Genomic DNA, 14,747 nt, shown 5'->3' on the forward strand with positions numbered 1-14,747 from the left:
TTTTTTTTTCTTAATTATAAACAAGATGAACAGATAATTAGTAAAATGTCATTTTGCCATCAGATTAAATTAAATGAATCTGCACTGTATAGTGGCCTTGGAACTGAGAGATAAAGTGAACCCATGTGTCTTTCTGTACTCCTAGAACAAGTGTATTTTATCAAAAGACAGATGGCTGTTTAGCAATGTATCACCTGCATAAAGAACGTGAGTGTAGCATTAACTCTTTTCTGAACTGTATTGAAATCCCCATGTATTTATTATTTCTCATTATTTTTTCATTAACTGAAATTTCCACTTGTCTTTATAATATAATTGGGTATTTAAATGATATACATTGTTTCCTGTTTTGTATTCAAATCTCTTTGGTTATTTTCACTAGCAGATATTTTAAACAATTCCCCACTCCAAATATATTTTTTGAAGAAAATACATACGGTAAGGTGTTCTCTCATTTGAAAATCACTTGCTGTGTCATACTTAAATACCAAACAAAATTCATAAACTCACAAAAACATAGTTTCCTAGAAGACTTCTGGGTCATTCAGGTAGATCCTATGGTTCTCTGAAATATTGTTGTAGAACTTTTTCATAAAAGAGTTTTTGAAGGATCTTTTGTGACAAATTCCTAGTACACAGTGGGGTTTTGTTTATTTTTGACGTGTAGCTTTAAAAAATTGTCAGTATGTAAGGAAAGTCACTGAAACTGGGGGGCAAAATGATAGCTATACCTTTGAGTTTCATTCAAATTTTTTTCAATAATGGTATTCTATCCCTCTCTTTTATAAAGCTGAAAACAAGTTTCTTGGAGCTGAAAACTCACTTGGGAGATCCATCTTCTCTTGTGCTCCCAAGGAGGATTCTTTCAAATCTTGATCTAAAAGGAAAATTCTAATTGACGGTTATGAGCATGTAACCCCTGCTCTAAGCCAGAAAGGTACCTGTGTTTACCTTACGGGTTATTACTAATTAAAGACCTAGATCTTGTCAAGTAGAGTTTCAAATAATTTCTGTCCATTAGAAAAAAGTCCCAGATGTTATATTTTTAATTCTCTGCAAGTATTAATCAGTTTTGTGTCTTTCCTAGTTTTCTAGTTCCCCAAAATACTAGTTTCTCAAAATGCTGTTTCAACCAGCTTTTTCATTTACTGGTTTCCTATTTTACAAATTAAATATATTTTTGATATATATCATTCTGTATTTGAAAAAATGGTTTGAGCATATTATTAATCTTTATACGTCTCATAATGCACTTTTTAATTTATTCCACAGAACAGTTTGATGTGCTTGTGACAGGTAAGCCTGAATGAACTGTCTCCCAGCCAGTAAGGCTACTAAAAGTTGAACTAATTATTCCCAAGATCAATCTTTATGGTAAAATTTCATGAGAGAGATTCTCCTTTGAGTATCTTTTCTAGTTGGAAGGTACAATGAGAAGATAAAAGTTCATGCCAGTGATATTCTCAGTGTACTCTGAAAATTCCAAGTGATTAGTGGATAATGGGCTCTTTCACTTATCTTTCTAATGGTTAAGATTATTCATGATCTAGAGTAACATTGTAAAGAATGGACTGTATTATGCTAACTCATACATAAACTTAAAACACAAGTCTTACGCAATTCCAAAAGGTTACTATGTAACTGCATCCATATTTTAAGAGAGCCTACATTTGAATTTTGTTCCTGATAAGAAGTCAAGCAGCGGTAAAGAATTAATTTATATTTCTTCTATATATTATTAGTGTTACAAATTAGTGAGCTAGTTTTTGGAAGAAGAATGGAGCAACATGTAATTTTTGTTAAATAATTGGTTTTCTTAAATCATATGGCTGCATAAGGATATATGCTCATTTTCTTCTATGCCTACACATTACTTAGATGTTCTTGGAAGAAAGGTAGATAAATTGGAAACAAAAGTAAAATCCTAAAACAAATTTTCAGTCATTCGGAAAAGAGTGGGATAAAATCCTGAGTTATTTTAACTCTACTGCAGGGACTAATCAACTAGTTTCCAGTGCTTTTTTTTGAAATAGATTTTAAACACAATGTCCTTGTTTTTTCCTTTTATACCATTCCTCATGTTTGAGTTATGCATCATTGGTAGTGATTTAAACCATGGCATCTACATCTGGTCTTTATTACATGCTTTATTGCATACTTGAATGGCATTTTTCAAAGCCTGGAGGTTTTTCATATTTCCTTTAGTAAGATTTATGCAATAGAATTTGTAGAGTCAGAAAAAAGAGAATCAAGAAAAGAGAGTTGATGACTCTATTTAATGTAACCTTAGATTGACACAGGCTAACTCAGACCTAAGGAAAAAAAATCAAGTACCCAACTTAAATCAATGGCTTTAAATTCTTTTTTTTTTTTTTTAATACTCTACTGAAGTTCTAATTCCACCAGTCTTCACAAGTGGCTGCTTGTGATGCTGGAATGCCTTCTAACTTCTTTTTCTCTCTATCAAGGGCAACTTATTTAAGGAAATATGCATATCACAGTTATAGAATGCTTAGAAAACTATTTATTGAATGAAAGGGTAATATAAAAAATCTAAGTAGTCTTTGCACTATAAGACTCCTTTCAGCAATGGGCAGATGCCCTCCAGTATCTGGGGCAATCAATAAACTAGGATTGTTTCCACTAAGAGTTACATATTTCACAGGCATCAGGGTATAATGTAAAGCACCAGACAGGCATAGATTTTTAATCCCATCTCTGTATGGCTATGGGAATGTTACTTGGCCTACTAGGTTTTAGTTTCCTCTTATATAAAAAGGAATGTGACCTTGGAAGGTTGCTGGTAGATTAGAAATAATGGATACAGAGCACCTGGAACATAGAGTCATTCTATAATAGCTGTTAGTAAAAATTATCCCACCCCAAGTAGAAAGAACTGTCATTTTTTTTGGTTGCTATTAGATACCCTAATTGATTCATGTTCTTTTGGTCTCACAAGGTAACCTTGTTCTTTCAGCCTTACTTACTTTTCTGTGAGGAGTTTATATCATGTCCTCCCAGGAAATGGGAAAGGAGCTGTTTTTCTGTCAAAGCTTTATGCTAAGCTCAGTTGTCTCCTCCACTGACCTTCCCCATTTTTTCTGAACTGTAGTTTTGTATTTCAAATCTGTGACTAATCAAGGTGGAAGGGACTGGAAATACAATGCTGAGTTAGATATGATCCCTGCATCTGGGATCTCCTGTCTTCCATGTTCCTAATTCTCATGTTTGTTTTAGAATGCTTCCAGCAGAAAGCCCAGGGACCTAAATGCCAAGAGTATCCTTAGTAGACTGATTTACATAAGCTGTTCATGGTCTCAATTTCATTGCTTCTCAGACTATTAAAATAAAATTTTAAAATAAAATCTCTCTACAATACAATTGATTGTTGAAAACCAGAAAAAAATATACAGTGCCCTCTCCCTCTTCCAATACTTCCATCCTTAAATTGCTGCTGCAAATGAATAATAAACCATTTATTATACAGATGTTTACTGGGAAGCTACTAAAGTTCTAGGGATACAGCACTGACTAAAACAAACAGCAGTCCCTCATGGAACACACACATTTGAGCCTTGGCCTTGTGTGGAACATAGGTTGTGTAGGCTACCATATGTAGGTGATGGGAATCATTTTTTAAAAAATTTTATTATTTTTCTTCTGCTTTTTTTGAGATATAATTGATATACAGCATTGTGTAAGTTTAAAGTGTACAGCATGATTTGACTTACATACATTATGAAATTATTATCACTGTGAGATTAGTGAATGTCCATCAACTCATATAGATTCAAAATTAAAGAAATATAAAAAAAAGTTCTTTGTGATAAGAACACTGGATTTCCTGTCTTAACAACGTTCATATATAACATACAGCAGTGTTAATTATATTTGTCATGTTGTACAGTACTTCCCTAGTACTTATGTATCTTATAATTAGAGTTTGTAATTTTGACTGCCTTCCTCCAATTCCCCCTCCTTCCCCTGCCTCTGGTAGCCACAAATCTGATCTCTTTTGCTATGAGTTTGTTTGTTTTTGAAGTATATTAGTTCCTGGTGTACACTATAGTGATTCAATATTTCTTTACATTTCAAAATGATCACCAAAATAAGTCTAGTTAGGGTATGTCACCATACAAGGATATTGCATAGTTATTGACTATTTTCCCTACACTGTACATTTCATATTCGTGACTCATTTGTTTTGCAACTGGAAGTTTTTACCTCTTAATCTCCCTCATCTATTTGTTTTCTCCCCTCACCTGCCACCCCGCCCTCAGGCAACCACCTGTTCATTCTCTGAATCTATAACTCTATTTCTGTTTAGTTATGTTTGTTCATTTGTTTTCTTAGATTCCATATATAAAATAAATCATTCAGTATCTGTCTTTCTCTGTATGACTTATTTTACTTAGCATAATACTCTCTAGGTCCATCAATGTTGTCGCAAATGCCAAGATTTCATTCTTGTTACAGCTGAGTTATATTCCATTGTATATATGTACCACACCTTCTTTATTCATTCATTTGTTCATTCATCTATTGATGGCACTTAGGTTGTTTTTATATCTGGCTATTGTAAGTAATGCTGCTATGAACACAAGTGTGTTTCAAATTGGTGTTTTCATTTTCTTCTGATAAATACTGGGCATGGAATTGCTATTGTAAGTCTATTCTAAATTTTTTGAGGATCTTCCATACTGTTTTCCATAGTGATTGCACCAGGTTACATTCCCACCAACAGCGCATAAGCGTTCCCTTTTCTCCACGTCCTCACCAACACTTGTTATTTGTTGTCTACTTGAAACTCGTGGTTTTGATTTGCATTTCCCTGATGACTAGTGATGTTGAGCATCTTTTCATGTGTTTATTGGCTATCTGTATATTTTCTTCAGAAAAATGTCTGTTCAGGTCCTCTGCCCATTTTTAAATTGGGCTGTCTGTTTTTTTGGATGTTGAGTTGTATGAGTTTATTGTATATTTTGGATAGTAACCCTTTATTGGAAATATCTTTTGCAGATATATTCTCCCATTCAGTACGTGGCCTTTTCATTTCATGATAGCTTCCTGTGCTGTGAAAATATTTTGTAGTTTGTTATAGTCCCATTTGTTTATTTTTGCTTCTGTTTCCCTTGCCTGAGGAGACATATCCAAAAGAATATTACTAAGACTGATGTCAGAGAGCTTACTGCCTATATTTTATTCCAGAAATTTTATGGTTTCAGGCTTTACATTTAATTCTTTAATCCATTATATATTTATTTTTGTGGATGGTGTGAGAGAGTAGTCCAGTTTGATTCTTTTGCATGCAGCTGTCCAGTTTTTCCAACACCATTTATTAAAGAGGTTATCTTTTCCCCATTGTACATTCTTTCCTCTTTTGTTGTAGATTTAATTGTCCATATAAGTGTGGATTCAATTTCAGGCTCTCTATTCTTTCCCATTGATCTATGTGTCTGTTTTTGTACCAGTACCATACTGTTTTGATTACAGTAGCTTTATAGTATAGTTTGAAACCAGGGAGCCTGACACCTCCAGCTTTGTTCTTCTTTCTCAAGATTGTTCTGGTTATTTGGGATTTTTATGTTTCCATACAAATTTTACAATTATTCTAGTTCTGTGAAAAATGCTGTTGGCATTTTAATAGGGATTGCATTGAATCTGTAGCTTGCCTTGGATAGTATGGTCATATTAACAATATTAATTCCTCCAATGCATGAACACAGTATATCTTGCCATGTGTTTGCGTTGTCTTCAGTTTCTTTCATCAGTGTCTTGTAGTTTTCTGAGTATAGGTCTTTAACTCCTTGATTAGATTTATTCCTAGGTATTTTATTCTTTTTAATTAGATTGTATTCTTTTCTTAACTTCTGATAGCTCATCGTTAGTGTATAGAAATGCAACAGATTTCTATATATTAACATTGTATCCTGCAACTTTACCAAGTTCATTGATGAGTTCAAATAGTTTTTGCTGGTATCTTTAAGATTTTCTATATACAGAAATGTCATTTACAAATAGTTACAGTTTTACTCCTTTCCATCTAATGTGGATTCCTTTTATTTTATTTTTTTTCTTGTCTAATTACTGTGACTAGAACTTCCAATACTATGTTGAATAAAAGTGGCAAAACTGGACATCCTTCTCTTGTTCCTGATATTAAAGAAAGTGCTTTTAGCATTTCACTATTGAGAGTGATATTAGCTGTGGGCTTGTCGTATATAGTCTTTATTATGTTGAGGTATATTCCCTCTATATCCACTTCATGGAGAATTTTTATAAATAGATATTGAATATTGCCAAAACCTTTTTTTGCATCTGTTGAGATGATCATAGGATTTTTATTTTTCAATTAGTAAATGTGATTTATTTACAGATACTGAACCATCCTTGCATCCTGGGATAAACCTCAGCTGATCCTGGTGCATAATTCCTTCTATGTATTGTTGAATTCAGTTTGCTAATATTTTGTTGAGGATTTTTGCATCTATGCTTATCAGTGATATTGGCCTATAATTTTCTTTTTTGTAGTGTCTTTGTCCAGTTTTGGTATCAGGGTGACGCTGGTCTCATGGAATTAATTCAGGAGTGTTCCTTCCTCTGCAATTTTCTGGAATAGATTGAGAAGGATAGGTGTTAACAACTCTTTAAATGTTGATAGAATTCAATTGTGAAACTGTCTGGTCCTGGATTTTTGTTTGTTGGGAGTTTTTCTTTTCTTTTCTTTTCTTTTTTTAATTACTGATTCAATTTTATTACTGGTGTTGGTCTGTTCATATTTTCTATTTCTTCCTGGTTCAGCCTTTGGGAGATTGTACATTTCTAGGAATTTGTCCATTTCTTCTAGGTTGTCCATTTTATTGATATATAATTGTTTGTAGTACTCTCATAATTCTTTGTATTTCTGTGGTGTCAATCATAACTTATTTTTCATTGGTGATTTTATTGATTTGGGCCCTCTCTCATTTTTTCTTGATGAGTCTGGCTAAAGTTTTACCAATTTTGTTTACCTTTTCAAAGAACCATCCCTTAGTTTCATTGATCTTTTCTATGGCTTTTTAGTCCCTTTTTAAAAAAATTCTGTTCTGATCTTTATGATTTCTTTCCTTCTACTCACTGGGTTTTGTTTGTTCTTCTTTTTCTAGTTCCTTAGTAAGGTTAAGTTGTTTATTTGTGATTTTCTTGTTTCCTGAGGTGGGCTTCTTTCAATAACAACATCTGTCTTAGAACTTTTTTTGCTGCATCCCATAGATTTTGGATTGTTGTTTAATTGTTTTCATTTGTCTCAAGGTATTTTTTAATTTCTTCTTTGATTTAGTCAGTGACCCTTTTCTCATACCCTCACTTTTAGTGTATTTAGATCTAAAATGAGTCTCTTGTAGACAGCATATAAATGGTCCTTGCTTTTATATCCACTCAGGCACTCTGTATCTTTTGACTGAAGCATTTAGTCCAATTACATTTAAAGTAATTATTGATAGGTATAAACTTATTGCCATTTTATTGTTTGGGGTTGATTTTTTAGTTCTTTTTTTTCCTTTTTTCTTTTTTTGTCTTTTTTCCTTGTGATTTGATGAGTATCTTTAGTATTATGTTTGGATTCCTTTGTCTTTTTTGTGTATTATCTATTATACATTTTTTGTTTGTGGTTACCATGAGGTTTATATTTAGCAATTCATATGTGTGTGTGTGTGTGTGTATATGATTATTTTACTTTCAAACACATTTTAAGAACTGTGTATTTTTACTCACCTCCCCCTCACAGTTACTGTTTTTGACATCATATTTTATGTCTTTCTTTTGTGTATCCCTTAGCTACTTATTGAGGTTATAGATTTTACTACTTTTGTCTTTAATCTTCCTACTAGCTTCGTACGTGGTTGATTTACTACTTTTACTGTATATTTGCCTTTACCAATAAACTTTTTCCTTTTCATGTTTCTAGTGGTGGCCTTTTCTTTTTTGCTTAAAGAAGTCCCTTTAACATTTCTTGTAAAGCTGGTTTGGTGAACTCTTTTAGCTTTTTTTGTTTCTAAAACTTTTAATCTCTCCATCAAATTTGAATGAAATTCTTGCTGGATAGAATATTCTTGGTTGTAGGGTTTTCCCTTTCATCACTTTAAATATATGATTCCACTCCTTCTGGCCTGCAGAGTTTCTGTAGAAAATTCAGCGTATAGACTTTTGGGAGTTCCCTTGTAGGTAACTTTTTTGCTTTTCCCTTTCTGCTGTTAATATTCTCTCTTTATTTATTTATTTTAATTAATTAATTTATTTTTGGCTGCATTGGGTCTTCGTTGTGGTGCATGGGCTTCTCATTGCGGTGGCTTCTCTTGTTGTGAAACACGGGCTCTAGGCGTGCAGGCTTCAGTTGTGGCACGTGGGCTCAGTAATTGTGGCACGTGGGCTTGGTTGCTTCTTGGCATGTGGGATCTTCCTGGACCTGGGTTCGAACCCATGTCCCCTACATTGGCAGGCGGATTCTTAACCACTGATTTGATGAATATTAAATTCATCAAAGGGGAATTTGAGAGAGGGGAAGTCCCTCTCTCTTTATTTTTAATTTTTGCCATTTTAACTACAGTGTGTCTTGATGTGGTCCTCTTTGGGTTGATCTTGTTTGTATCTCTGTGCTTACCGGACTTGGATATTTGTTTCCTTTCCCAGGTTAAGGAAGTTTTCAGATATTATATCTTTAAATATGTTCTCTGTGCCTTTCTCTCTCTCTTCTCCTTCTAGGACCCCTATAATATGAATGTTAGTATGCTGGATCTTTCCTCAGAGGTCTTTTAAACTGTCCTTATTTTTATTCTTTTTGCTTTTTTCTGTTCAGCTTCAGTGATTTCCACTGTTCTGGCTTCCAGATCTCTGATCCATTTCTCTACATCATCTAATCTACATAATCTTATCATATTCTTCATATATATTTGGTTATTCTTTATATTTTTAACTCTTTGTTAAAACTTCTAATTTTTCACTCTTTTCATCCATTCTTCTCCTGAGTTCTTTGAAGCATCTTTATGATCATTACCTTCAACTCTTTATCAGGTCGACTGCTTATCTCTACTTCATTTTTTTTTAATTATAAATTTATTTATTTTTGGCTGCATTGGGGCTTCATTGCTGAATACGGGCTTTCTCTTTAGTTGCAGCGAGAGGGGGCTACTCTTCATTTTGGTGTGTGGGCTTCTCATTGCAGTGGCTTCTCTTGTTGTGGAGCACAGGCTCTAGGCGCATGGGCTTCAGTAGTTGTGGCTCATGGGCTCAGTAGTTGTGGCTTGTGGGCTCTAGAGTGCAGGCTCAGTAGTTGTGACGCACAGGCTTTGTTGCTCTGCGGCATATGGGATCTTTCTGGGCCGGGGCTCGAACCTGTGTCCCCTGCATTGGCAGGCAGATTCTTAACCATTGTGCTACCAGGGAAGTCCCTCTACTTCATTCTTCATCTTGGGTTCTATCGTATTCCTTCATTTGGAACGTATTCTTCTGTCGCCTCAATTTGCCTAATTTGCTGCTTTTATTTCTATGTGTTTGGTGAGCTGGTTAAGTTTCTCAACCTTGGAGAAGTGACCTTTTGTAGAAGATGTCCTATGTGTCCCAGCAGGGCACTCCTCTCTGACACCAGAGCTATATGTTCTAGGTGTGTCCCATATGTGCGCTGCATGGGTCCTTCTGTTGTAGCAAGCTGACTACTATGGGTGGTCTGATAGGCATGGCTGACACCCAGTCTGGTTGATTGCCAGGCTCTGACTCGTGTGGAGACTGCCAGTCACAGATGAGTTGGGTCAGGTCATGAAGCAGTTGGCTGCAGATCCTCGGGGGTTCCCAGGGCTAGTGCTGGCCTGCTGGTGGGTGTAGCCAGGTTCCAGAGTGGGTAGTGCAGGGCCGGGGACCCTGGATCTATATCAGCCTGCTAGTGGGTGGGACTGGTTCCTGACATGGCTAGCTGCTGAGTCTGGGGAGTCCCAAAGCTGATATCAGTCTGCTGGTGAGTGAGACTGGATCCTGGGGCAGCCGGCTGAGGTGTCCAAGGTGTCTCAAAACAAGTGTCAGCCTGCTGGTGGGTGGGGCTGGGGCACAGGGTGTCCCAGAGCTAGTCCCAGGCCAGTTGTGAATGGATCTAGGTCCCAGGCTGCAGAAATTTAGAAGAAAAGGTAGCATTTTTACTTGAGCTGAACTATTGGATCAGGAATAGACCATAAAGATTTCTCTACTTACTAGAATTTTCCTCTCTCCCAACCTGACAGAGAATGTTGAGGAAATCTTTGTTGAAAATTTGTATTACAGATATCTCCACTTTTAGATAAGAATAACTTATAGATAAAATAACATTCAAATTCATAAAACCAGTATTTTACTAACCATTGTTCATGTGTCAAAAATTGGTTTAGATGAGAAAAAGTTAGATATATAAAATTAAGAAAAACAATATTCTCAAAACTTTGCTTTCTCATGGATAAATTCTTTCACTCATTTGCAAAATGCCATAAATTGTTTAAAATGCTAGATATACACATTTATATAAAATTTAATTTTTTGTCTATTACTGTGTAAGAATAAAGTAATATAGAATAAAATCTTTATTTGAAGGTAAAATAATGTAGAGTTTTACCCTTAAAAAATGGGATGTCTTGAGACCTACATGTCTTTATTTTATACTCTACAAAGTCAGCTTGAAAGCGTCTAGTCCAGACTTTGTTTTCGGAAAACAAAATGACTTTTTAAAATATAATACATAACAGATGGATGAAAACATATACACACATGCACGTTGAGTGTTCTTTCACACTGATTCCTCAGTGAAAGGAGAGTCTAATGAGAGTTCCTATGAATGGTGACCAGGAGGTGGCACAGAAGAACTGTATGCTCACCTTTCTTCCTTAATTTTACTTTGTTAAGACTTGACATTGTTCATGTAAGACAAGCTTTGTTTGTTCCCTAACATTGTACTTCTTCCACCATCATTTAGTGTTTCAACTCATTTATAAACTCATGAAGATGAGATGAAATACAATACATTTTTCCTAATGGAATCTTAATCTTTTTCTCATTCAGTAGAAAACTGAAATTTAAGTTACCATTACCTTTGGGCAACTGTGAGATATACACTAAGTCTCTGGAGTTTGAAATATCGTGTTGGGTTTCTATCTTTGAAAATATTAACAACTGTAAATACTAAAGCTGGAGGGTTAAAAATGTTTCATTAAAATTCTTGTGGAAGTAAGGTGCTGTGGTCAGAAGAATCTCTCTTCTCTTGACTCAAATCCAGCCTAAGAACTTGTGGAATCCAGGTGTGGGAAAGCTGTATGCCTAGCTGGACCAGCATGCCAACACAAGTACCAAAGAAACTGCCCCGTAACAACTTCATGAAATCGATATTGCCCCAGTTTTGCTGCTGTGGAATTTGATGCTTAAAAAGTTATGGCAAATTAAGAAGGTCACACAGCTGATAAGTGGTGAAAAAGACTCTCCTTGACTAAACTTTATTCAGCTCCTCTAAGCCCTTTTCTCAACCAGACCAAACTGTGGCCCCAGTCCTGCTAGGCCTGCATAGTCCAATTTTAGTGAGAACCCTGTTAAGCCAGTTTAGAGAGAATCCTCTACCCTCTATATCTGATCAAATTCCTCATGCCCCACATTGGCCTGCCTTCAGCAAAAATCCCAAGTCACTTTAGCAAGAATTCCCCTTACTCTTAATGTCTCCTCTTAGAAATTTCCCATCCACCAACAGCCGCCACCAACCTGCTCCTCTACTGTGTTCCCTTTTCCTTATTGTATTCAGGGTAGAGCTCAGTCTCTCTCCTCTATTGCTATAGTCTTGACACCTATCACAATAGTCTGGAATAAAGTTTGCCTTACCATTTTAACGTGTCAGAATAATTTTTTTCTTTAACAGAGACAAAACCAAGAATGGAATCAAGTCAGCTGAACTCAAAATCCTGGTTCTTTTCCTTAAATTGCTCAACATTTTCCTTTTCCTTAATAGCTCAACATTTGATATTTTTATTCTCTAACATTAAATTTCTGTTCTCTTAACTAGGCATATTAAAATAGTTTTTTTAAAAAGCAGTAGACAGACAATTCTATTTTTGGATAGCAATGAGCATGACACCTAAAAATTTTTCAAAATCACTTTTTTATGTCACAGAAGTATTTATAATACGGTTTATTTCCTTTTTAAAAAATCTCTGCAGGCCATATGGTCTGTGGGCCAGTGCCTTCTCTGAACCATCCAATGAACTTGGTCAAACATACTTAGTTTAACAGGAAGAGAATTAGCAGATTTTCTTTTTCCATTGTAGAGGTTTTTTTTTTTTTGGTAATTTTATTGAAGTATAGTTGATTTAAAATGTTGTGTTAGTTTCAGGTGTACAGCAAAGTGATTCAGTTATACTTCTTATACATATATTTGTTCTTTTTTAGAATCTTTTCTCATATAGGTTATCACTGAGTAGTTTTAATGACTTTTCCTGCTGTCATAATTATAAATATTAGTTAATGTTGCATTGAGTTGGTGTGTGATATATGTGATTTTAAAAATGGGTATGTAAAGTAAGTTTCCAAAGAATAGTGGTTTTCGTTTAATACCTTCATTCATTCATTATGTGATAATATTTGTTATTATTGCTGAGAGAAAAATGTAACAAAAAATCTTATTAGAAAATCCCTTTTTTGTGGTAGCTATGATGTCTCTCATCACAACTAAGTTTAAACAATTAGAGGTGATTTTCAAAATCTGTAGTCCTATATTTTGGCTGTTTTAAAAATAGAGTTTGTCACTACTTATCACGTTTATTTTTTAATTAGACAAAGTGTTTATTTTTCTTCATAGTTGACACTTTCCTTCTACTTCATCAAAAGCTTTCATTTTCCTAACTTTAATGCTTTATTGCTGCCTGCTGTCCTTAAAGAGATCATGTTTTCCATTGCCTATGAAAGATCATGCTTAAATTGTGTTCTTTGCTACGTCACACAAACAATAGTTTTAATAGTTTTCCTTATTAACTGTACTTTGCCTACTTTAAGAAAAAAGTCAGATAAACAAACATCTTCAAGCACAAATGTTTTATTTATCCTGATTTTATTACTCAACATTTATAATCCCTTGAATAAAAACAATTACTAGTGACTTAGGCAATACTTGAAGATCATATCATTCTCACAACCACTGTATGTGATAATTATTATAATGCCCAAATTTTAATCTGAAGGGTTTAATTTACTTTACCTCTCTGAATTCCCACAAACTGTAAGTAATTAATCTTGGACTTGAAACTTGGTCTTTTAAAAATTCAAAGCATTTTACATTTGATCTTCACAAATGTACAATTGAGCAGTAAATATTTATTGTTGATGCTTAATTAAAGTTGTCTGTATCCATTAATCTATTTCTCTATGCTTCAGAAATGTGCTTACCGTGCCTTGAAGAATATTGAAAGTAAAGCTTGGGTGTTTCAATAGAAAATCTTAAAGATATCTGGGTTTTATTTAACGGGACCTATTTCATTACAGAAAAAAAATAATTCTAATGTATACTTATGCAGCATCAAAAAGAGCATATCTGACATCAAAAATTTTTGGCTCAGGTTTATTCTGTTAAAGTGTGTCATTCACTTTAATTATCTTGAATACTTGCCCTCTTCTGTTTAATACTGTTGATATATATATATATATATATATATATATACATACATACATACATACTTAGAGAATGAACTTATGGTTACCAGGGGGAAGGATAACAGGGAGGGATAGGTTGGGAGTTTGTGATTGATGTGTACACACTGCTATATTTAAAACAGGTAGCTAATAAGGACCTACTGTAAAAAAAAATAATTAATTTTTTTAAAAAAAGACTTTCCCTGACCCCTTCCTCTCCTGGAACTATCTCACTAGCCCATCTTATTGTCTAAGGAAATAAAAACATTTATATATGTGTGTGTGTGTATGTATATATATATATATATATACTGCAGCTTTAAAACCATTCTCAGAAACACTAGGTTTACATATATGTACTTGGCCTGCTAAAAATGTATTCAGCCCACCCCTATGTATCAATAGCTCCCCTTAATCCGTACCTCCTGCTGTTCCTTGTTCTAAGAAGCTAAGACAACACTAACATTTGTCTGCGACAATTATGCTTAGAATTTACAAAAGCATGCTGATGCAAGCCAAACAAGTAGTTTGTGGATTTAGAAGTGGCTTGAATTTCTTTTGGGCTTGCTACTTTATTCTTGTTACTCCCCTGCCCGACTGCCATCAAGCTCAGTTCAATTCCATTTAAGCCTTTAGCATACAGACTGTATTTGTCATCACAGCTGATAAAGACAGAATTTATATGATTATACCGATTTTTGCAACTTTACTACTGAATTCAATTTGAAGTCAAATATATTTTATGATTTAAAATATGTAAAAGAATATGGCCTCAAAATATATAGTACTTAGTATTGTCCACTTTGAATGACACTGAGCTGTCTTCCACTGAATAAGAGTTGATATTAGTACTACAAAACTTTATAAGGCATTTACTACAAACTGGAAAAATATTCTATTCAGCACTGAATTTAGGGGTGAAATCTCCATTTCAGTGTGGAGGCAGTGTTACCTCTGTTAAATGATCTTATTTTAAGTTTTGATAAAAACATCCTCAGGTTTTAAAGGTTAATGTTCCTGAAAATACTCAAAGCAGATTTCATCAGAAAATATTTCTTCTTATTCACAGTTGTATGTATGCCATATAGTAC

Source organism: Delphinapterus leucas, chromosome 5, assembly GCF_059928025.1.
Source record: "Delphinapterus leucas isolate spDelLeu-1000000601 "Yukka" chromosome 5, BTC_Dleu_Yukka2, whole genome shotgun sequence".
In the NCBI taxonomy this organism is placed as follows: domain Eukaryota; kingdom Metazoa; phylum Chordata; class Mammalia; order Artiodactyla; family Monodontidae; genus Delphinapterus; species Delphinapterus leucas.